Genomic DNA, 24,057 nt, shown 5'->3' with positions numbered 1-24,057 from the left:
TTCCTCCAAGTCCCTCCCCCGCCAGTAGCTGTTGCATGGCCTCACTGGGATCAGGGACGGTGCTGTCCTCTCCTCCCCAGTGGCTGTTGGGCTGAAGGGCTTGCCTGTTCAGAGGAGTGAGAGTGTGGCCTACAGACAGACTCTGAGACTCCCAGGCCACACTGACCGCTGGGGCCAGCAAAGGGCTTGGCCTGGATGTCCAGAGTGGGAACTCAGTGCTGAGTCGGATCCAGCGGGGCCCCTCCCAGCAATTGGGGTTTATTGATGTGTGTGACTGTACATATGAAGGCCAGGAGTCACCCTTGCGTGTCATACCTCAGGCCTTTGAGACAGTCTGTCTTCACCTCCAAGCACAAGGATAAGAAAGATCTGCCACCACACCCTGCTTTTTAAGTCTGGGGAGGAAACTCAGGTCCTGATGCTTGAGAGGGAAGCCTTTTCTGCTAAGCCCAAGGTCTCATGACATGGCCAGGCTTCGGTTTCCTCTGCAGTGCACATAGTTGGGATACAGGGAGAATGAGATGAGGCCCTGGGGACCATAGAAGCTATCTCTGCTCAGGAGGAGGAGGCTCAGGTCTCCTTCCTGTCCTGTACATGGTGAGTGTCCTTGTGACCTGTCTGCTAGAAGAGAGTAGTGAAGGACCCCTCTGGGTGCTAGGACTGGGGGTTGGCACTCTGTCTTCTGCTAGGTCTGTAGCTGAGGTAGTGTGGACCATGTGTACCCCAGGACTCAGCAATGCATACCCCCAGAGCCTATGTTCTCTATACAGGGGCAAGAGTGAAGCTCTGGAGGTATCCCAGGTCTGCCATCAGTCACACACACACACACACACACACACACACACACACACACACACACACACACATTGATATACTCCCTCTCAGGACCTTGTACATAGTGTGACTTCATGATTACAATCAGTCGCTGTGCTGTGAGGTACTGCTATAGACACTGAGTTCAAACTTTATCTTTTGCCCCAGGCCCTTTGCACATGCGGCTATGTTGCATTAGGGGTGTTTTGCCCTCTCCCTGCAGCCTCGTGTTCCCTGCTGACTCCTGCTCCTGCCCAGGGATGGCAGAGAGTGTGCAACAATGTTTAAGAAGAAAGGAATGTTCTTACACTCATAGCTCCAAGGTCTCAACACCCAGATCAACCCAGGCCACTGGAGGGACAGCCATGCTAACCCATTTTCATTGCCCCTGGCACCCTCGTGGCTTCTGTGTGTGTGTACTAAGGACAGAGGTAGTCACCAGCCCTATCTGGCCCTCAGAAGAGGTCACAAAGTTCTTATTTTTTAGTTGACAATGTACACTAGAGACACTAACCTGGGAGGTGACCCTTCCCCTGACGTCCACATCTCCAGTGCTCCCCCATCCTCCTTCTGCAGAGCTGCTCACAGAGCACTTCCTCCAACTATCCAGTCCCCACACAGCAACCCCACACAGTCTGCCGGGGCTGCCATAGTGATCTATACCTCAAATGTGGGTTTGTTGTTCTCTGTGGCGTGCAATTAACATCCCCACCAGTAAACGATACAGTCATATTTCACCTGCACCCTAACATGGACCACGAAGGCATCAAAATAAATAATGGTGCAGTTAAGCGGGGCCTGGGATTTGCTCTCTCGCAGAAGCACACCTGCACCACATACGCCCCATACCCCCCCATTCACTGCTGTTCCCTTGGGGTCCCTGATGGTAACTAGATCAAGGCTCATCACTATGCCTTCTATCTTGCTACCGCCTACCCGACTAACCTGTGCTGTACTCACAAACCATCCTTCCCCTCGGAGCTCCTGGTCAGGACAGCAGCTTAGGGCCCAGGACAAAGGAGGGAGCCCCAACCTGTGTCTTGTCTTTAACTATAAAGGTCATGTTTCCTGGGAGTCTGGAGGTGCTGGTGGGGCTTGTACCTCCCATCATGCTCCATCACTTTCCACTATCACTCAGCATCCTTCCATGCCCCACCCCCAACCATGCCCCATCATCCCCACTCCCACCCAGAGTGCTAGGCTGGGGCCCGGCTCTCAGATGTGGTGTTCTTCAGGCCTTTGAGATCATGAAGTGGACATAGCTCTTGCTAGCATCACTGTCTGCCCACCCCAGCCACCTTGCAGAGCATGCCAGCGACTCCTGAGCCTGTCATTTTCTCCTTTTCCATGGGCTCTGTTACCTGTACAGCTATCTGATGTCTGCCCTTGGAGGCCATAAACTCTGTGGAGCTTGAACAGGACTCCTTATGGACCCTGCTCCTAGACACCAGGACGTGGCTGTGGGTTACATATACCTAATTGACAGTGGGTAGTAGGACACGCAGCCCAGGACTGCCTGCTCTATATCCTGGTAGTCTTCAGTGTCCCCCACCCCCGTTTCTGGAGGTGGCAGAGGTAGAAAAACTGGACTAGGTTGGATTGGCTCAAGAGTGATGCTGGTGGCTGGGTACAATGTGACCAGTCCCTCGGGGGTGGGCAGCCTGAGAGTTCCAGAACCAGCAGTGCATGTCCTGTCTCCCACCATTACCTCTTGCCCTGTCCTTCCCTCACTTCATGGCCCCAGGGACTCCGTTACTCAGAAAGTGCTTGGCACAAATTAAGTTGAACTGCCTGGGGACCAAGTGGCTCAGGTGAATGGATAAAAAGTCACCCCTGCCTTCCCTGGGGAGGAACCAGGTAGGTACCTGGGGGAAGAGTAACCAGGAGATGGAGAGATGTGTGTGCGTCACTTCACAAAGCTCGGCTGCTAGGTGGGGCCAGGGTAGAGGGTGGGGAAAGGGACCGCCTCCGGACAAAGGGACCCTGGCATGGCTGTCCTGGGAGCTTCAGGTTCTCTGGGAATTGGTAACCTGAATCTCACCTGCCCCTGCTGGGTTTCCAACATGGCCGTCAGAACCTCCACAGCAGGTCAGTCCTGGCCACATGCACTCTGCCCCCCTGCCTCATTTGAGTTTTCCAGCAAGGTTGTGTGACAAGTCACTGATTTGTGTCTGAGCTGCTTTGTTGGTGAAATGGGGACAAGGGGACTGGAGACATGGTTCACAGAACTGACTCTCATCTCCAGAACCCACATAACAAACAACCACCACAACAGAGACAAACGAACCTCGGGGCTGGAGAGGCAGAGATAGGTGGATGACTGGGGCTCCCTGGCCAGGAGTCTGGAAAACCACTGAGAGTTCCAGGCTAGTGAGGGAGCCCATCTCAAACAGAAAAAGTGGATGGCCCTTGAGGAATTATACCTGCTCTCAGCAGGCTTCAAGCAGGGCAGTGAGCTCCAGCCTTGCCCCCTCCACTGAACCCCCTGCTTTCAGCCTGCAGGGAACCCTAGCTGCTGGTTTCCCTATCTGTAACGGAAACATCATCATGCTCTAAAATAGGACTTGAAGACGGGTGTGGCCCTAGGCAGGGCAAGCCCCTCCCCTGGCTGCTCTGGCTTCCCTGGACTTCTCTCTCTCACTCATGCTAACCCCCAGCTCTTAGGTGCGCCCAGTGACATCCTGAGTGCCTGGCCACTCGCACAAGATAGGGGCATGGAGCCGGAAGTGGCCATGAGGATGCTGCTGAGACAGGGGATGAGCTCCGGTGTCTGTACCGGCTTACAGAGGGACAAATGATAAGGTTGCTGGCATCAACCCTGCCCTGTGTGACCTGGGGCAGGACACATACTTAACCTCTCTGAGCCTTGGCTGCACCCCTATGAAACAGAAAACTTAAACCAGGCACTGGCTTTAGGTTGTTGTTGTTGTTGTTTATTTTTGGGTTTTATTTGTTTGTTTGATTTTGAGACAGGGTTTCTCTGTATAGTCCTGGCTGTCCTAGAACTCGTTGTATATCCAGGCTGGACTTGAACTCAGAGATCTGCCTGCCTCTTCCTCCCAAGTGCTGGGATCAAAGGTGTTGAGCCACCACCGCCTGACATCTATTTTCATTTTTTGAAACAAGGTCTCATGTAGCCTAAGCTGGTCTTAAAGTTGCCATGGGTCATCCTAAACTCCTGTTCCTCTTGCCTTGAGGTCCCAGATGCTGGGGTTACAGATGTGCCGCCACACCTGGTTTGTGTAGTTCCAGAGTTTGTGTCAGGCAAACGCTCTACAGGCTGAGTTAACCCCCAGGCCCCTAGTGGGTGTGGTAAAGTTTACTATCTTCCAGGGCAACAGCATGCCTGGGGCCCATCAGTCCTGCCACCCTAGCCCTGCTGGGGGCTGAGGCTCCTTCCCTGCCTGCTTCCCACACCCCAGGCTTCCAGTCCCAGTTAGGTCTGGAGCCCAGGATAGGAGCTGAGAAAGTGCAAGCCAAATCCAGGCTAGCATTGCTGGCCGGTGGAACTGGAGCCCTCGTGGCCCCTGGAAACGAGTGTACAGTGTGTTTCCTGTCTGGGAGCCTAATCGTCAGCGGTTATTTACCGTTACGTTTCCTAGTGGGTAGGAAAGCCACAAATAAGTAAATTCGGGCAGCAGGGTACAATTATTGAGCCCAGTGCTTTATTTCCCAGCCCGGCCCTCGGCAGATCGATGGTAATTTATGACGAGGCCCCTGAGGGAGGGAAGGCTGCAAAATAACCACCTTGCCGCTCATCACCCAACCTGGGCAGCTGTGCCTGCTCACAGGTGGCTAAGGCCCTGGGGACTGGGAAGGGGAGCCTTGGGAGGAGGGGACTTGATACACAGCTGGGAGCATTGCTGGGGGGAGGGGGGCTGCCAGTAGCCCAAGCACTGGGCAGCCCAGGCCTCATGCCTGGCCCGCAAGCAGATCCCTATTCAGTGGTAGAGGCAGCACCAGGCTGAAATAGGGGTGGGGTGCACCACTGACTGAGTCCCCAGGAAATAGTTTGGGTTCATCTTGGGTAGGGTTGGCAGAAACATAGTCTGAGACAAAGATTAGCAACTGAGTTCTTGGGAAAGCCCTTAAGTAAGAGGAAGCAGAGTAGGGGAAGGACATTGCTCCAGGCCAGGGACTCAGCACCTCAGGGCAGGGCAGTCTCAGTCATTGGTCCTAGGCTGTAGCTTGCTCTAAGGACAATGAGGGGATAGGAATGGGACTGGGAGTAGGGGTAGCCTACTGTGTAACAGCAGACACGGTACCATGCGAGAGAGATTCTGATTTTATCGTGGTCCATGTATTGCCAGGTCTCTTGCCATTATCATTTCAATCTCCACTCCAGGGACATTAGGATGCTAAACTGGGGCTTGGGGTGAGTGACGTGTGAGAGCTGGGGCTAATGCCATGTGAGGCTGAGATGGGGGTCAGACCACAGGATGTTCACCACTTCCTGTGGGGACATGGCATCCCTAGCACATGCTCCTAGGGTGGCACTGGTGGCTTGAAATGTGGAGCCTGCTGGGCCTGCTTTATAAACCATCCATGACCCTGGAATACCTTGTCCATCACTGAAAAGGAAAACTGGTGTTCAGAGATAGCAATATGCTCATCTTAAGGAGCCCCAAGAGTGAGGCCATTCTCCTGACAGCGAATGGGATCAAGGGATTGCTCAAATCATCCAGTGATTTGGGGCTGACTCTTCATTCTGCCAACTCTTTGCAAGGCCCCAGGCCTCTCAGGGACCTCAAAAAGAAAAATAAAATCTGTAGGTTCCCTCCACGGAGGTCACTGTGCCATCTGATGTCCAGCTCGGGGGGAGGGGGGGGGGAGGCACCATTTTCTGTCCAGTGCTCATCAGAAGCTGATTTGCAACTGACAAGGTGTCCTCCTGGAGACCCCCCCCCAAAAAAAAAAAAAAACCAGCCATCCCAAACCAGGGCCAACAGCATGCCCCAGAGTATTAAAAAGGCTATGTTCTTGGCTGGTGCCATCCTTGGCCTACATTAGGGTGTGGGTGGCATTCTGGGGTGGCCAGTACCCCAGAGATGGTTGTGGAAGGAGTCTCACGGAGGCCCCTGGCTTGCTTCTACCCGTGAACTTGCCTTTTCCTTCCGCCTGGCTCTGAAAAAGCATAGCGCTGGGTAAAATCAGTATTCCAGTCAGGGAGGGGCTGGGATGGGGAGAAGCAAACAGAATGTCAAGTTAAGCAAAGGAGCAGGGCCTGGTGGGCGGGTGGGCATTGGGAGTGGGGGCTGGCATGGACAGAGGTGCTAACCCTGCCACAAAAGGCACCTGGCTCAGGGCTTCCTAGATTCTCTGGGGGTGTAGAGGCCAGAGCGGCTGGAGGGCCTGCCTGGCTTGGAATCCAGGACAGAGGGAGGAAGAGAAAGGGGACAGTTGAAGACAGAGCCTGTGTCTGGCCAGAATGAGTAGCTTCCTGTGCCCCAGGCCAGCTCACGGACCCCATGTTCCCTCTCGGGCAGCCCTCCCCTGTGAGTATGCAGGCGCCTGCTTTGTGCTGGGTGTGAGCTAAGGATGAGGGAGGCACTAGTGCAGGACACAACCGTGCTGGAAGCGGGCCTTACTCAACCTCTCTCAGAGCATTTGTTTTGAAGGTTATCACAACCCTGGGCGGCTAACAGGTGTTACAGAGATAGGGTCTGATGGCAGCCACTAATAAGAACTTCAGTGGCTGTCTTTGCTGTAGCTTTTAATTGCTAATGTCTCCCCCCCCCACACACACACACACAAACACACATACATGATTCTGCAGTCTCTGCTGGCTGAGGATAGACCTTTCATAACTGGCCTCTAGGAAAGGCTGCTACTTCCCTCTGCCTTTGGAGTTCTTTGGGCTTCTAGACATGCCGCTCTTCTCTCAGGCCTAAGAAACAAGGCAGGGCTGGTCCTCTTCCTTGGGCTGCCCAGCCCGCTCATCCCTCATCCCCCTTGGGACTCCTGCTCTGCACAGCAGCTAAGCACTTCGAACAGCAAGGCTGTTCCACATTGGGTGGAGCCTGGACGTGGACAGCATCCTTGTTGGCCATAGTGGAAGGGGAAGCTTACCTTCTTCAGTGTGCATCGCTCCTATGATGCAGCCTGCTCAGCAACTAGGAACTGGGGCAAGGCATACACCTCTCACCCCATGTCTGCTACAGTCAGCCCCTGAGCTAGACAGAGTCCAGGCTCAGAGGCGCAGGGGAGCCTGAGTGGACATAGTAAGGGAGACCAGAAACAAGGAAGGACCAGAGAAGGCTGCCTGGAAGAGGGACAGGTACCAGCTGGACCCGAATGCCAGGGCTCTGGAGTGCTTGGCGTGTGCCCACCCATGTTCAAGTGGGGACCTGCAGACAACCTCAGGCACTGCCCCTCTGGTTCACATTTTCTTCTAGATGGTGAATTCTTTATTAAGTAGGCTAGGTTGGCAGGCCACCATTCCAGCACTGGGGTTAGGAGCAAGCACACCACACCCTGACTTTCCAACGTGGGTCCTGGGACCAAACTCAGGTCTTCAGGCTTGACCCACAACACTTCTTTACAAACTGGTAGTTCCCCGCCCCCCCCCCCCCCACTTTTTGTGTTAGGGGTGGAGCCCAGAGCTCCACTAGGAGTCTCATAGGCCTCCATTCGCCACCAAACCATAGCCTTCTAGGCCAACCCTGGGATCCACAGTGCATCTGAGCCAAAAACATATCCAAGGTCACAGGTGGTCGGGGAGGGGGGCAGTCATGGCTTGTACCAAGCCCCTGAGTCTGGGCTGCAGGCTGGGAGGGGGGTGGCTTGCAGCCGCCAGGCCCCGTGATGCCTGTGGTGCCAGGGGCCTCATTAAGCTACCGCCGCAGAGAGGCTTGTTATTAACAAGAGTGTGCGGGGACCCTTTCCCTCCTTCCCTCTCTCCTTAAGGCAGGCTCCCAAATGAAAAGGGAACGCATAATGCAGAGCCCACGTAAGGGAGCCTGGAGGGAAGGCACTGCCTAGCTGCAGAAAGGAAGACGCAGCTACCCTCGGGGGAGGCTGGCGAGGCCCGCGTTTATGAAACACTCTCTCCTTCTCCTTCTTCCCAGTTCAGCAGGTCTCGCAGGCTGCACTTTAAGTCCTTTTGAAGTGTTACAACCACTTTCTCCTCTTTCAATTAACAACAAGAAAAGGAAGCTAATGGCTTCCTGAGCCTGGCTGTAAATATTAAGAGTCTGGCCGCCTGGCCTGAGCTCCCAGCCTTCCCAGCCCACGGAGCCAGCTTACAGGAAGGAAGGGCAGGAGACTCCAGCATATGTGAAGATCCCCTGGCTCAGATACCTCTGGTGGAGGAGAGGGGACCAAAGGGGCAGAAGGGAACTTGTCCCTGGGAGTGAGCACAGCAGGCAGGAGTGTGGCCTGGAATCCCCAGCTTGTGGCTTTGAGTAAAGCTAGTAACAGACATCTGGGGAGGACTAGCTATTTGAGTGTTTTCTTTCTTTCCTTTCTTTTAACTTTTCTTATTTCTTTTTCTCTTTTGAACCTTCTTTTATTTTGGAAAGAGGACCTCACGTAGCCCAGGATGACCTTGAACTCCCTGAGTAACTAAGACTGGGGGTTGAATTTCTGACCCTCCTACCTCTGCCTCTGCATGCTAGGAACAGCTGGAGGAGGGGCTAACACACTCCTAGGATCCATGCAGAGGAGGCCTGGGATCCCTGTCACCCCATTGGCTTTCCCCCTGGAGGGCATCCACACGGGACTACCCACCATGTGCCTACAAGCCACTGAGCCACAGGGCCAGTAAAGCACTGCTTCCAAATCCACTGAGAGCTGGAAGATGCTCAGTCAGTAAAGTGCTTGCCACACACACACACACACACACACACACACAAGGCCCTAGGCTTGAGCTCCAGCACAAATAAAGCCAGGGGCAGCAGGGTGCCCCTTGTAATCCCAGTGCTGGGGGATACAGGCAGGAGGATTTGTGGGCTTTGCTGGCTGGCCAGCCGTGCCTCGTGGGAGAGGTTCTAGGTCCTGATGAGAACTTTGTCTCAGACCCCAGAACAGCTTCTGAGGAATGACACCTGAATTTGAGCTCTGCCCCCACCAAGTAGGTATGCACGCATGTATGTCTACATGTACTCTCACACACCAGCATATACCCATATATCCACATACAAATAAATTAAAAGAGCTACAGTGTGGGAGGCCAGGCACAGTGGTACACACTGTAGTATTGGCATCAGGGACACACAGGCAGGAAGATCATGGCAAGGCCCAGGCTACACAGTAAGACCCTACATCAAAAAACAAAAGGCACCAAAATGCACACACAGACACACACACATACACACACCTACAGTGTGTGGTCCATCACTGGGGCTGTGGGACATGTGAGAGTGCTCAGAGATGAAAGTGGGAGCGGGCAGACCAGTTGAGGGCACCGTGGTCAGGTAGACAGGGTCAAGAAGCCACTGATGTTTCTGGCAAAAGTGGGTCAATTTCCTGAAAGAGGTTCTGGCCTTAGCTACTGGCACCAGACTCATCATCATGGCTCCCCAGGCCTGTCAAGGCCCTCCTGGGTATGTGTGTCTGTGTGTGTGTGTGGGGGGGGGGGGGTCAAGATACAGCAAAGCCTAATGAGTAAGGCCTGGCCAGCAGAGACACCTCCTGACTGGGCACTGGTAGACAGAGGACCAGCAGTTTCCCATGGGCCAGAGGTGGCCACTCCGGCCCCATCCTATGGGCCTAGAGCAATGGGCCATGTCAGGCCACAGCCTCCATGACCGACTCCCAAGTTAATGGTCCCTGGTGAACTCTCCTTGCAGAGACTTAGGACAGCCTCTGTCCCTCTGGGAGCCCAGCCACCTGTGCCTTGCCCTGCTTGGTGTCCGTTCACAGCTCTGCAGCCCAGGAGTTCCACTACCCTTGTCGGAGGTTTCAAAGTCACAGGCCCACTCTGTGCAGCCAGGGCCTCTTTGGCTCATCCCTGTTCTTGTCTCTCCAGTCAGAGGCTCTAATCGCTCCCACTGCTTGGTTACATTGGGGAGCCGTATCCTAGGAATCGGGGGGCCTCTTTCTCCCTAGCCCTGGTGCCTGCAGAAGCAGGGTCATCCAAGAGAGGACATAGCCCTTGCAGGGCAGGTGGCATCTGTCCATGCCCTGTGTGGCCTCTCAGCACCAAGAAGTGGGAATAAAGTCACAGGCCACCTGTCACCACAGCTGCCCATCCGTGAAGGGAGAGGCTTCTGTGGCAGAGGGCCTGGGTTTGTCTTCAGATTAGGTCTATCCCACACAGCATCTAAAGAACATTACCTGAAGTTGTCGTTTGGCCTACACATATGCACATATGTGTACACACAGCGACACACATGCACCTCTGAGATTACACTCCTGCTAGCCTCCCTGCTCTGGATGTATCTGTCTTTACAGGTAGAGTCTGGCAGTGGTCCAGAGTGGAGACTCCCACAGGTACCTTCGACCTGGCTGGCACACACGTACCAGTCCCTAAAACCCTGCCCTTTGTCAGGAGGCACTTGTCCTAGCAGAGCAGACTGGGAGGGTCACACTGCTAAGCAGACTCACCTCTACCCCTCCCACTCCACTGCTCCTTGGGTGCCAGGCTGTGCCGGGCCTTGCCTGCAACATAAGAAGAGGCAGAGGGAGGAGCCCTACTTCCAGAGCAGGAAAAGGAGTCGTGCTCCCAGCTGCCACAGCACAGCATCTGGGGCCCATGTTGTGCTCCCCCTGTCTGGAACTGCCAAGAGCCGAGGCTGGGGAGCCATTTGGAAACCAGCCCACTTTGGTGCTACCAGGAGCGCTCAGCTGCTCTAGCAAGGAAAATGGTACCCATGGAATACCAGGCACGGCTTCAGGGAGCAGAACCTGGTGGCTTCCTGAGTCAGCTCCTTTCCCCGGACCCTGTTCCCCACTGCCCCCAGCCCAGCCCTCACTCCTAGTATCCCCAGTTCTCCACATGGATTTGTTGAAATTGCAAGTGGGAGCCTCTTCTTTCCTGCCTGGACACTCCCAGCAGGGTCCCTGTCACTCTTGGTATGAAGACCAGGTCCCTCAGCACACTGATCAGGGCTCCTCTGAAGCCAGGTTCTCGTCCCCCCATCCCCAGCTTTGCTGCCTTCCACTGACCCAGAGCTTTGCCGTCAGCCCTCAGAGGGCACAAGTCCTCCCACCCTGAGCCTTTGCACATGCTGTTCCCCCCTGCCTCAGTTACTCTTCCTACTCAACTCAACTGTGCTGACCTTGTTTTAAGAGCAGTTTGGCCCCTTTCCTGGCCTGCAGCCCTCCGTCCTTGTCACTCTGACCTGCTACTGTGGTGACAAAGCTACCAGCCTAAGAGGAGTGACCACCCTTAGTGATGAAGAAGAAAGGAGCAGGCCCTGTGTCTGGCCCCCCTAGGGGCGGGGCAGTAAGCAGCCTCAGAACAAAGTCTGTTTGATCACAGCCCCTTCATCTGGAAAAGCAGGATACAGCTGTTGCCTGCAGCCTGTAGTTCGAAACGAGAGCAAATCCCCTTTCCCTGCTGCCCCCATCTCCAGCCTGTAGCTCTGATGGGAACTCTGCCCTCTGAGCTCCCGGACAGCTCTGCCCAAGGAGGCAGCAACACTCTCATATCAAATGTGATTGGCTAAATGGGCTAGCCACTGAGCCTACCTGGGTCTGCACAGAACACACCAGGCGTCTGATTAATACCATGCACATGAAACTCCGTCCCTAAGAGCCAGAGGTTGGAGCAAAGCAGGTAGGCTAATTGTTAATACAGGAATTAATATCGGCAAGCATAGATCTAGAAGGGAGCATGAACAGAAAAACTAAAGATCCATCAAATTCTGCAACAAGCCCTGAGGGACAGATGTGGGCTGTACTGCTGCCACCCGGTTCTCAAGTGTCTGTCAGCAGAGCCTGAAGGGTGCCACAATCATAGGACAGTGTTGTCTTCTTCAGGAAGCTCCCCCTCACGTTCATCGTTTTTCTCCTGAGCTGCGCCTGGCATGTGTATCACACTGTGGTTTCTGTTAGCCACTGGCTTCCCCACAAGGCTGAGACCTCTTAGGGACTGGGCTCCTCGGATCCCCAGCGTATTGTACAATGCCTGGAGCATGATTGGACTGAGTTTGTTAGGTGAGGCACATGGATGGTTGAATGGATTATAGGGATAGGTGGTCAGAGAGATAGGCGGAATGAAAGTGGATGGATGGATGGATGGATGGTTGGATCCTGCATGGACAGATGAGTGTGGGTCAGATGGATGAATGGATTCTGGGTGGATTGATGAATGTGGGTAGGCACATAGACAAGGTAGACAAGATGGAGGGGAGATGGTTGGATGGTTGGAAGGCTGGGTGGATGGGAAGGAGATGGATAAGGGATGGATGGGGGAAATGGAGAGGTAGGGGACATGAGAAAGCCTTGGGAGGGACTTGGGGCCTGGAGGGGCTGTGTTTGTCTAGAGACACGGTCTTGGCATGGTGTGGGGAGAGGAAACACCTAGAATCTGGAGCCCTGGCTCTCCTGCAGATTGAGGAATTTTGTAAAGCTCACCCCTCCCCTTCTTAGCCTGTGAATGGCTGTCCCTCCCTGACCCACCAGCCTGGTCCAGGCTTAGGGGAGATGACCACTCAGACACGAGGGAAGGATAGAGCACATGCTCCCTGCTAGATCTTAGTATGAATGGCCCCATCAGATCAAAATGCCAAGGACAAAGTGGAGTCGGGGACCTAGTGCTTGCCAATACTGTTACCAGGGTTGTTGGTAACAAAAGGAACCATGTGTGACAGATGGAAGATTTTACTCAATAGACTTTAAAAAAAAAAAAAAGGTTTGCTGGTACAGAGACTAGATCAGAATTTGGGCATGGGGGAGGTCCAGGAGAGAGGGGCTCAGCAGAGCTGCCTGTGGGGCTAAGGAGAGCCCATTCATTCCTGGTTTCCTAGGGCCCAAAAGACTTCTTGGCAAACACACAGGATAGCACTGACAACCACTAGAGGGCGTGGCTCCTTTCAATCTAGCAGGGTTCTGGGGCAGGTGCTTGCCAGTGGGCACGTTTATAGATTTCTTCCAAGCCACATGCATTTGGTGCAGTGGCTGCAGGTGGCCATAACTAAGCACCCACAGGTGAGAAGAGCCATTTTCAATGCCCTGGGCTCACACTGGCAAGCTGGCTTGGAAAGCCAAGACATGCCTCAGATCCCAGAGAGGCCCCTTCAGAAAGGAGACCCTAGCTAAACCTTCTGCCTACACTCTAAAGGTTTCTAGGAGGCTCTGAGGACTCAAGGAAGGCAGTGGAGTGGGCGGGGTAAGGAGCAGGCCCATGAGAGCCTGACTCAGACTCTTGTTTTCTCCAGTGAGAAAGCAAAGTGAGAAGTATGCCAAGTGCCCATGGCACTGAGCCAGGCACGAGAGTGTCCAGCCTTCACAGTCTCCCTTTTCACCTTGTTACATCACCTCCATTATAACTGTGAGACCATATATTCAGAGAGAGGGTTGCCTAATGCCGGGAGGAAAGGATGGCATATAAGAATTCTCACAGGAGAGTGACAGAGCAGAGAAAGGCCCCCGTGCCACAGGTGTGCCCTGTTACAAATGTGAGTACGTGCACATTCCGGTCACTCTGTGTATTCTCATGGGAGTGTGTCACATGCATTCCTAGGTGCAAATATATGAACATCTTGACCACACAGTCATCCATACGTGTGCACGTGTTCATTTTTGCACATGTGCATGGGTTTAAATGTGTGCAGAGATGCGTACAGGTGTCTGTGTACACTTCTGTTTTAATGTTTGCCTGTGTTGGGTTTTTGCATCTGACGTGGGTGTTCATATGCCCGCGTGGATGTCAGTGCATGCTGGGATGTATGAATTAGTCTCAGTGTGGGGCACTGCAAGGCCATATGGAAGGCAGAGGTTGCAGTGGTGAGCCAGGCTGACCAGGCCCAGGGGCCTTAAAAACGGTAGGCGAGCACCAGCTAGCTCCTGGGGGCTGGAGGAACCTGAGTCAAGCACACATCTAGTGGGGTGAATCTGCCTTCCTCCTGAACCTGTGATTTCAAGAGAAGAACTCTGGTTTGTGTCTGTTATGGAGAGGTTGGGGTTCCAGGCTCCTAGGACACAGCCCCCATCCTGTGTGTGTGCAGTGGCCTAGCTGCCACCTTCCGCCTCTAGCATATAAAACAATTTCCTTGTCCTGTCCAGGAAGGCAGATGACCTCACTGGACTCTTTCCATCCCTCGCTTTCAGAGAGAAATTACAGTTTATAATTGGATGAAATCTCGCGGGTGGTAATGACAATAATGGTCCAGGCTGTAGCTACCACTGCCCCCTCTGCAGGAACAGGCTTATCTTCCCTCCTGCCCAGCCTCACCCTGTGCCTGCTTGGGACTGTGCCCACCTGCCTCCTGGCACCTGCAGCCCTGACTGGCTCTCCTGGGAAAGGCTCCTGAGAGAGCTCCTTACCCCATCATTTCTTTATACACTGACCACATAGTCTTTTCTTCCCATGTGTTCCCTGTGGGCTGAAGCCATGGACAGCCACCTCTGCTTGGCATGTGGACTTATTAAATATGCACCCTAGTTGTGCCAGCTCCAGGCACCTAGTAGGCCTTGAACCAGCCACCTTTGGTACAAAGGAACGTGCCCTGATGACAGCTGAGCCTATGCCCTCAGATCCACCATCAAAGCTCCTGTCTAAACAAGGGTGCCTCCAGAGAAATGCAGATACCACAGTTGGGCCTTTTTGGCTGGCTGCTAACCAGGAAGGGATAACATTGTTTTGTTCTGTATTGGTAGGGGCAGCCTGCAGCACCCAGGTCTCTACAGAAGAAAGGGCAGCAGGGTGTAGAAAGCCTGGTCCCACAGGAGACAGACAGCTGAGGGACAGAGGTTAGGGACAGTGGAAACCCTACCTCACTGGCCTTTGGTGAGCCAGAAAAGCTGAGCTTGTTCTGGAAGCCAAGTCCAGGATGGCCCAGTTGGAGCCTTCAAATGATATTTAGTCAGAGAAGCACGTGCTGGGGAAATGGAGGCTGCTCTGGGTTGGGTGGTGGCTCTGCATGGCCAGGTACTCCCCAAACATTGTTCATTGTTGGTTGTTGATGATAGTGACGATATTATTATTATTACACTTATCTGTTTATTTTGTGTGTGTGGTCAGAGGACATCTTGTGAGAGTCAGTTCTCTTCTTCTACCATGTGGGCTCCTGGGGACTGAACTCAGATCTCCAGGTTTGGTGCTAGGTGTATTTACCCACTCTCTAAGCCATCTTGCCAAGTCCCTAAACTTCATTTTTTTGTCTGCCCAATCCTTTCAGGCAGTTACACGGAAGGGTAACAAGCGGTGGGGACAGTAATCTCAGACCCTTGCCTGGCTTGGAGGGAAGTGGTACTTGTCCAAGATGCAGATCCTGGGATGTGGCTTGGCAGCAAAGCGCCTGCCAAGCCCTGGCTTTGATCTCCAGTACTGCAAACCAAAACCAGACCTGAGGATCTGTGTGAATGTTTAGCTAGCCTGATCTACATTCCAGGCTAGCCAGGGATACATAGTGAGATCCTGTCTCAAAAAGCAAAAACAAAAACAAAAAAAACCCAGAGACTGAGAAAGGATGAGAGCAATGGGGCTGTGGCCATGGATGCCTGTGGTACTTGTCCCTATGGCTCTGTTTTCTTGGGGTTGATCACTTGTGTTCTTTGGCAGGTGAAGAACCAGGCAGTAGGCGAGAAAGGCCCCACTCAGGACAGCTGAGCCCCAGGGCTGAAGCAGGAGTAACCGACCCTTCTGCCTCACCCACTTCAGAAGCTTCTCCACAAACAGGAGCAGCCAAGCAGACCAGCCCCTGCCCCCTAAAGTGGCTTCCCAAAGCGGAGCACACAGGCCTGACAGCTCAGCAGTGCGAGGCGAGGTGAGGAGAGGCGAGGCGGCTGCAGCCTGCGGTGAACATCTGAACTCCTCAGAGGGGTAACAGACCCCCCCACACACAGATGCAGCCTGAGTGGCAGGAATACTGAGTCTTTGGAGAGTGGCTCCCTCTCAGCTCTGTCACGCAAGAGCGCTCTCTGCACTGAGCCATTCTGCCAAGTGACTTAAAGGGATTTAAAAAAAACAAAAACAAAAAAAAAACCCCAAAAACAAAAAAAACCTTGGTAAAGAAAAGAAGGCAACAGTCCTAGCAGGGACATTTTGGGAGAGGTGCAGCCTGTGGACAAAAGACTAAAGTTACAAAGAGCTGTGGTGGACGTGGTGGCCAAGGAGAGGCCACATCCCCCGGGGACTGGCTCTGGGCTGTAGGGCATGCCCGGCTCAGGAGTCCCCGGGGGTGCCCCGTGCACCCCGAGCACACAACCTTCACTTCGGAGAGCCAAGCCATCGGTGCCTGTGGCCTAGGGTGCCGAAGATGCAGCGGGGGACCTGCAGGCATATCTGAGGCCTGGCCACAAGGAAGACTATAAGACTTCTGTAGTCTCTGTGTGCCTCTGTGCTCCCTCTGCCCCAGGGTTGTAGTCTGTGGTTTTGAGCCTGCTGGTGACATGGGGCCAAGGATGTGAGTGTGGCCTGGAACATTGAAGCAGTGACCAGTGGGACCCAGTGGCTCCAGGGAGCAGCAGCAGAGGAGGTAAGAGTTTGGGGTAAAGGAGAGAGGGCCACCAGGGGTGGTGCTGTAAAGAAAGGTGACAAGTCTTCCTTCCACGTGGAGGGGACATGGCATATGAGAGGGACAACTGAGTCTTGCCCTCTGAAGGCCCCCAAACAGGAGCCTTCTGCTTGCTGGGGTAGGGACCACTCCAGGGCTCTGTCAGGTGTAAGGGAGACCGCTTGGGAATGAGCCACAGCAGGGAGGGTTATCTCCTTCTGGGCCTTTCCTTTCCCTACCAGGGCTGCTGGCCACCTGCTCTGTACAGAGGGGACGACAGTGAGCCTTGTGATGGTTAGGCAAGAGCTTAGGGGATAGAGGACACCAGCCTTGATGCCTGTTACCCTCAAACTAGCAAGATCCCTTCCACCTGGACCTGCCCTGCTGTGGCCAGAGAAATCCAGGGTGGGCCCAGTCAGGGGTCACACTGGCATCATCTGCACTGGTCCCCTGTATGGACCTTCTGTTGGCTGGAGGGGACAGACAGGTCTAGAGTGGTGGGGTGAGTTTTCCAAGGCTACACAGCAAGTGGCTGGCCAGGCCAGCTCCTCTTAGACTCCCAAGGGTGAAGAGGGGAGGGCCAATACCTCTGCAAACAGTAATCCTGGCAACTTCAGAACCCCTCAGCGCCCTGGGCAGGGCAGGGAAGCCCCAATTCATTACCAAGATGGAAAATGACACTTCCCCATGCTCTGCCCCAGGAGAGGGGCTGATTTATGACTGCGCCAGGGCCTGGGACATCCGTCAGAGCCGTGCGCTGCGCACGCCGTCTGCGGGGGCATTAATAGCCGTGTTATTAGCCACTGGCGTGAAGGATGCCCTGCGGATGGACTATTTGCTGTTATTTATTATAAAGGCGCGACAACCTAGCAGCAGGGCCCCAAACGCACAGCTGGGCCCCGCCCGCCCACCGTCCTCCTCTCTGCATCTGCGACCTCCTCCCAGCCCCTAGGAGGAGCTAGGGGATAATTCCTGGGGCCAGACCAAGCTGGAGGGAAACAGCAACCACCTCCCAGCAATCCTGTTGCTCAAAGGACTGATGGGAAATCTGCTCAGCGGCCTTGCTGCACCCAGGGGGCAGAGACAAAAGGAACACACCAGGTTTTGGGGGCTGAGGTACCTGGGGGTTATGGCTGAGAGTGCTACAAACTAGGGCAGGTCCCCTCCTTGAATGTGCCTTTCTGTACACATGAGCTAATAGCCAGCTGGAAAGAGGCAAGGCCAGATACTCCCAAGAGACAACCCCACCCCCTGAACCCTTAAGAGGAATCCACAGATGGATGGCTGTTCCATCAACTGTTCTTACAATCCTGTGGGGAAGGGTTTAAGCCCTAGCAGGGACTGGTAGAAGGCTCTGCCACTGAACCTATTTCTCCACATCTATAAAAGGCAGATGGATGGGCTTGGATTCCTCTTCCTCCCAGGGTTCTCTCGGTTTTCCACTCTTGCATGCATTCACGGCATGGGCACTTACAGCCTGCAGCCCAACAGTGCCAAGCTGGCCACCAGGCTGGGGCACAGCCAGGCCTTCTTGGACCTGCTTCCCCAGAGCAGCTGGATTTGAGCACTGGACAGTGCGACTGAGGGCCGAGTAGGTGGGCAGCTCTTCAGAGTTCAGACAGAACTTTTTGCCTCTCTGGACCACTGTAGTGGGAACACCCAGGTCATCATGGCCTCTGGGTGGTGCTGATGGCAAAGTCCAACCTCTCTCTCTAGCTGCCTAATTCTGGGCTTTAGATTATACAGCCTGCCTCGTCTATTCAAAAGCTGTGGGCTAGGGAGGTGGTGCCATCAGTAAAGTGGCTGCTGCGTATGCACAAGAATGTGGGTTCTGTCCCCCGTGCCCACACAGAAGCCAGGCATGGCAGTGCATGTCTGTAACCCTGGCAGTTGGAGTGGGGTTACACAGGTAGATCGCTGGAGGTCCCTGGCCAGCCAGCCAGCCAATGGGTGAGCTCTGAATTCTGTGAGAGACCTATCTTAAAAGATAAGGTGCAGAGCAATAGAGAAACACATACAGCCATGTCAGCCTCTGGCCTCACACTCAGACACAGAGTATGCGTAACGTAGCCTCTCTGAGCCAGGCTTACTGCTGGGCACAGGATGGACCACACCTGAAAAGCGGGTGTTTAGGTCCGGTGGAGAGGACCGTTCTGGTAATGGGAATCCAGGAAACCGGAGATCACAAATAGAATCCTCACGGAGAGCAGGGCTGGTTGGTTCCTTGCTTCTGCGGGGCCCTGGTCTCCATGGCTGCCTGGGAGTCTCTCTGATCAGCCCTTCCTCCACACCTGCTCCTCTCCTCTAGGCTCCTGCAGGTAATCTGGGAGTTTAGCAGCAAGGACCTGGACCCAGCCCTGGCCTCAGGGACTCACATGCCCCCAGCACTGTCCCCACTTCACTCTCCCTGTCACTGGCGCTACATCTGCTTCTCTTCTTTTCCTTCCCCAAAGGAACTTCGTCCCAGCGGAGCTAGCTTTACTCCAAAGGGACCCAGGCAGCCGTATCAGGTGGAGGACCATTTCATTAAGAGATGCTGAGACTGAAAGAAACAAAATGACATGTGTCTTCCTTCATCTCCCTCCCCCTTCCTGGCCCTGCATAGTTTAATATCGAACACTGCTATCAATATAATTAACCTCCTAAGACACAATTTGAAAGTCTTGTTTTTTAAAGCGATTCACTTTCTCTGAAGCCAAGGAGGACATCCTGCTGCCCAGCCCCACCCAGCGGCCCACACGCTTAGGTGAACTCGCAGTTCATCTCTGGTGGATTTGCATGCCTGTCTGCAATTACTGCCAGCGATAACGGCTGATACATAATGCATGCGGCATGAAATTAGAAAAATAATTAACTTTAGATTTGAAAAGAATCCCCGCCCCCGACTCTTACTGGCAGTACAAATGCTGAGTGCTACCACTGGACAAGGCCCGGGGGCTAAGCTGTTTGGGGTGATGGGTGAGTCTGGCTGGTATGCCAGAGCAGCCAAGATGAGAAGGTGCTAGAGAGTCAGGGTGTGCAAGGGGTGCCCCCATGGCATCTGCTGGAACAAGCTTCAAGTTCCTGGGCCTCGTCTATAACTTATATCTGGACCAGTAAAGTAACATGGCTAATGAAGTAACCTCTCCCTCCCTGAGGCCAGGGAGTGGTCAGCCAAGCTAAAAGTCGCCTATTTCATCCTTGGTCCCATTTCACAGATAAAGCCCCCAAAAGACCTTTTACATAGGCCAAGACTGAGAGAAGGCTGGCTGAGTACATTGCAGGACAGACACCCTGAGCCTGGCTTTCAAGACGAGAAACCAGTGTAGGCAGAGTGCAGGCTGGTCCATGAGGACACTGGGCAGAATGGGGTAGCTCCTGCCCCTAGGCCTTCTTTCCAGTGAAATTAGACCCAGGGCATGGGTAGGGCTGGGAAGGCCATCGGGTTGTAGCCTGTGAGCCTTTGGCTGTCTGCATGGTCTTCCTCCTTGGGCCCAGGGTCATCTGGATATCTGCTTTTAATGGGAGCTGAGACCATGTCTGGTACCTAACATCAAAACTGCTTTCATTGACAAACAAAAAGAGGGGCAGAGGGGCAGAGCTAGGAGCTAGGAAGCAGTCTGCCTGGTCTTCCATCTCCTCCCAGCCTGGCTTCCTTTGGGAATCAGCTCAGTTCCCTCAAAGGCCATGAAGTGCCTGCCACCTCCCCATGATATGTCCATGCGAGGCCTTGAGTCTGTTGCTGCTCCTGCGTGCAAAACTGGAGAGACACATCTCGGCAGGCACTGGAAGGCCACAGGGGTACAGCTAGCAGTTGAGTCGAGTCTCCCTAGCTGGTGGTGTCCAGAGGCTGCTCAGTCACCTTTGCCAGGTGAAAGCAGAACTGGGCTGTGAAGGATCAGGGTCAGAGAAAGCTTCCAGGAGGAGGCAGGAGAGCGGGACCTGGTGGCAGAGTGCATGCTGGCCTGGGAGGCTGAAGGCAAGCCTACACTGGTCACCGTGGCAAGAGCAACATGTGCAAAGGCCCTGGGGAAGCGGGGCGGTGTGTGCAGCATGTCTGAGTGCTAAAGGGCCCTGAGATTTCCAAAGCTGAGTTACAACCCACCGTTTCTCCTTCTCTAAGGCTTTGATTTCTCAATGACTGGAACGGGGTGCAAGTACAAGAGACACAGTGGGCACAGCACATGAAAGACAGGCACAGAATGACAGTTAACATAGAGGCTACGCCCATGTGTAGAAGGAAGAGGGTAGCCCCGGGACATAGACTGCACTTAGAAAGGGCAGTCTGAGCCAGGCGTGGTGGTGCATGCCTTTAATCCCAGCACTCGGGAGGCAGAGGCAGGCGGATTTCTGAGTTCAAGGCCAGCCTTGTCTACAAAGTGAGTTCCAGGACAGCCAGAGCTATACAACAGAGAAACCCTGTCTCGAAAAACCAAAACCAAAACCAAAAAAAAAAAAAAAAAAAAAAGGGCAGTCTGCCTGTGGGGTACTCTGCACACATCTCTTGGTGTCACCTGGGTCCTCACACAAGGTCAACTGTCAACCACATAGACAGGGAAACTGAAACCCAGAGAGGAGGACACTGCCTGAAAGAGGTGTGGGCAGAACACCAGTCCTGGCCATTGTCAGTAGCCAGTAACTGCCCCTGCCCCCTGCCCCTAAGCCCCCTCAGCTAACGGAGACCACAGCCTGAGCCATCTCTCCGCACCCCTCCAGTGCTGTGTCAGGATCCTGCTGTCGGTCACAGAACTGGCACGTCGTAACTCAAACCACACGTGTCTGTGTGATCCGCACAATGACGACCAGTGATCCCGTAAAAGATGGGCAATTTACCAGATTTAATTTGACGGCCACATAAACCATCAAACACAACAAGGGGATGAAAGGGCCACCAAGCATCCAGGCAATTTAAGGGCTCCTCCAGAGTCTCCCTCCCCAGCCTGGTCTGTCCTCTTCCTGAAGCTGCCACGGTCTGAGACTGGAGTTGGCCTTGGGGAAGCAGGGTGGCCAGGGACGCTTGGGCAAGATGGATGGGCATCAGATACAGGAGTGGAAAGGCCTTGAGTCCCTGCCTCTCATTGCTGCTCCATTATCCATCAAACATCTCTGAGAGGTGCAATTTAGACTCTATTATGATGCAGAGCCTCAGGAGGCTGGGGCCTGTGGCCATGAGCTAAACAGGAGGAGAACAGATGCCCATGCCAGAAGACTGTGGTGGCAGCCTTGGCTTTGGCCTTAACAAGTCTGGCCCTGCTCAGGGCACTGGCCCAGAACAGCTAAGGGCAGAGGCCACCTGTGACAGTACCCATCAGCTGGCCAGGAGCAAGTGTGTATAATGAGGTTCAGGCTAAGATGTTGAGCCACAACCCAGAGACAAAGTGAAACAGCTTAGGAAAAGCCTGAGCTCTCTGCCTCGGTCTTGCCCTGTCCTACTCCTGGTCCCTGCTCACAAAGTGACTTGTGATGGGACCTTCAGGCTCCATTAAGAGGAGACTGGAGTGCAGCTGAAGGCCTGGGTGTCTGTGACCTTGGAATGGTGGGGGGCTTGACCTTCTGAACTGCAGGTCTCAAGTTGTGACATAATATATATGACTGCCAGGCACAGGAAGGAACACATTGAGAGTATACTGCATAGGTTGCCTGTGAATGCAGATTGCAGGGTCTGGCTCAAGGGGTCAGGTCAGTCCAGTGCTGGGTGTGTAATGCTCGTTTTAGCTATGGATTCCAAGGTGATGAGGGGCAAGAGATCAGGTCAGGCCTAGGGCAGCTTGGGATGCCCATACCTCACACAGAGCAACAGGAGGCTGATGAAGACAAGCAAGCCCTTAGCCTGAGCCTATGGCCCCTGTTGGTGGAGTGTGGAAGCAATGCAGTGAGATTCTAGGCCTGGCAGCACATCTAGGTCCTACAGCCTCCTGTCAGCAGGCCTGTGCCTCAGTTCCTTCAGATAGGTCAGTATTAGTTTGTTTGTAGAAATAATTTATAAGGGCCTGTTGTGCACTAGGCTAGACCTAATGGGTAAGATACCCCAAAGTCCAAACATAAAGCGTACACTAGCTGGTAATGAGCAGGCAAGCAGTGAGCAAAGAGGAGGTACGCTCTGGAGTTAGAGGCAAGGTGACCAGGAGGGACCCACCTGAAGGAAGTGTGGGACAGCAAGCATCTCTGAGGGCCAGCTCTGGACATAGGGAAGTGTGCCTTGGGGAAGCCGGGGGGGGGGAGGGGTTTCCAGCTGCTCCAGAGGGAGAGGAATGTCACTGTGCCTGCTACCTGGCTTTAAAGTCATCAGGATGGTGGAGTTTGGGCAGATGAGTGAAAAGGAGATCTGAGTCAATGAGCCTGGGTGCCAGGCAGGGGAAGCAGGCTAGGGAGCACTGCAAGGCACTGGGTAAGAGGTAAGAGGAAGAGAGGGGGCCAGGGAGCCTCAGCAGAGACCAGCTTGGTGTCAAGGCTTCTGATGATGGTGACCAATGAAATGAGACCACACTGTGAACCTTGCGCCGAGGTAGAAAGTGGGACGGAGGGATTGGTGTGCAGGGAGCTGTGTGGGGCAGGGTGAGTGGGCCATGGCCATGTGAGCTGTGCAGGCTGGATACCTGAGTGAGAAGTAGGGAGATGGATGGATAGGATGAGGTGACACTTGGCTGACTGGGTGGACAGCCATGGCTCCTGGCTCTGGAAGACCTAATTGAAGGAGGAATGCTTGAGCAGGGTCCTGAAGAGTGAGGAGGAAGTCACTGGATAGAGGATAACCGCTAGGAACAGAGAAGGCCGGGCAAGGGAGCAGGGTTTGGTGCAGTTAGAAATGATGTCCCGGCTTCTCAGGCATCTTCGGGAGGTCCCCACCAGCCACTCAGCAGGAGCTGGTCATGCCCCACACTCCAGAGCTGTCGTCGCAGGCCAGGCCCCGAATCAGATCTGAGGGGCTGTTATGTCCTGCCCTGAAAGCCCACTCGACCCCGAGGTTTACTGCAGACCTTTGCTGCTGTATGAAGACACCTTTTTTTTAAACCGAGATTGAAAGATAATTTCTCTTTAATTGATTTTTTACCACTGTGAACAGTAAAATAACGAAAAAAAGTCTATGCTGCAATCTTTCTATTTGCGAAAACTGAAATTATACCTTGCAGAAAAATTTCCTCAGTGTGCCGACAACACCTCCCACCTTTTATTTGTCTCATTCCTTTAAATCAAGAAAGCTGATGTGTAAGTGAACGTGTGTGTGTGAGTGTGTGTGTGTGTGTGTATGTGTGTGTGAAATAGCTGGAAATTATTTCCACTGGAGAGAGACCAGGTATAGAATAGTTCCCCAGGAAACACAGGACCAGAGCCAGGAGTCAGATCTGTTGACACCTCATTCTGCTGTGTATGAAACATGGGTGACAAACAGGACGCGTTGTTTCACCACCAGACAATGAGCTCGACGCTCTCCACTGCCCACCAGTGACAGCACTGGCTGTGTCTTTCCTGAAGGTTCTGGTGACACGCCTCCTGAGCTCAGAGCCTCCCAGAAACAAGCTTTCCTTTCAGACCCTGAGTCCATGCCAGAGGTAGGTCTTCGGAGAATGATGGCTCGTCTATGAAATTCACCCTAAGTCATTGTCCCACTGCTGGCACCATGTGTGCCACCCTTAAAGGTGGTTGATCTTGAGGCTCACACTAA

At 53.8% G+C, this 24,057-nt stretch overlaps 2 protein-coding genes across 7 annotated transcripts in view; one reads left to right on the top strand and one right to left on the bottom strand.

Moving 5' to 3' along the window:
* The window catches only part of Macrod1 (mono-ADP ribosylhydrolase 1), a 141,335-nt gene that overhangs the window by 76,579 nt on the left and 40,699 nt on the right, over positions 1 to 24,057 (bottom strand). The gene's annotated exons all lie outside the window — the stretch shown is intronic.
* Flrt1 (fibronectin leucine rich transmembrane protein 1) overlaps positions 1 to 24,057 on the top strand; it is a 78,720-nt gene that overhangs the window by 44,700 nt on the left and 9,963 nt on the right. Inside the window, exon 2 of one of the 4 annotated variants that reach the window (XM_006527169.3) lies at positions 15,482 to 16,397. The exons of 1 other annotated variant lie outside the window; for it this stretch is intronic. The gene's annotated coding sequence lies outside the window, so the exon portion shown is untranslated. Of the gene's footprint in view, positions 1 to 15,481; positions 16,398 to 23,516; positions 23,945 to 24,057 lie in introns of those variants that run through there. 2 more of the 4 variants (NM_201411.2, XM_006527171.4) reach the window with 2 other exon arrangements.

This window comes from Mus musculus, chromosome 19 (genome assembly GCF_000001635.26).
Source record: "Mus musculus strain C57BL/6J chromosome 19, GRCm38.p6 C57BL/6J".
NCBI classification, from domain to species: domain Eukaryota; kingdom Metazoa; phylum Chordata; class Mammalia; order Rodentia; family Muridae; genus Mus; species Mus musculus.
The sequence above is the reverse complement of the archived record's forward strand: the minus strand, read 5'-3'. Positions and strand labels throughout refer to the sequence as shown.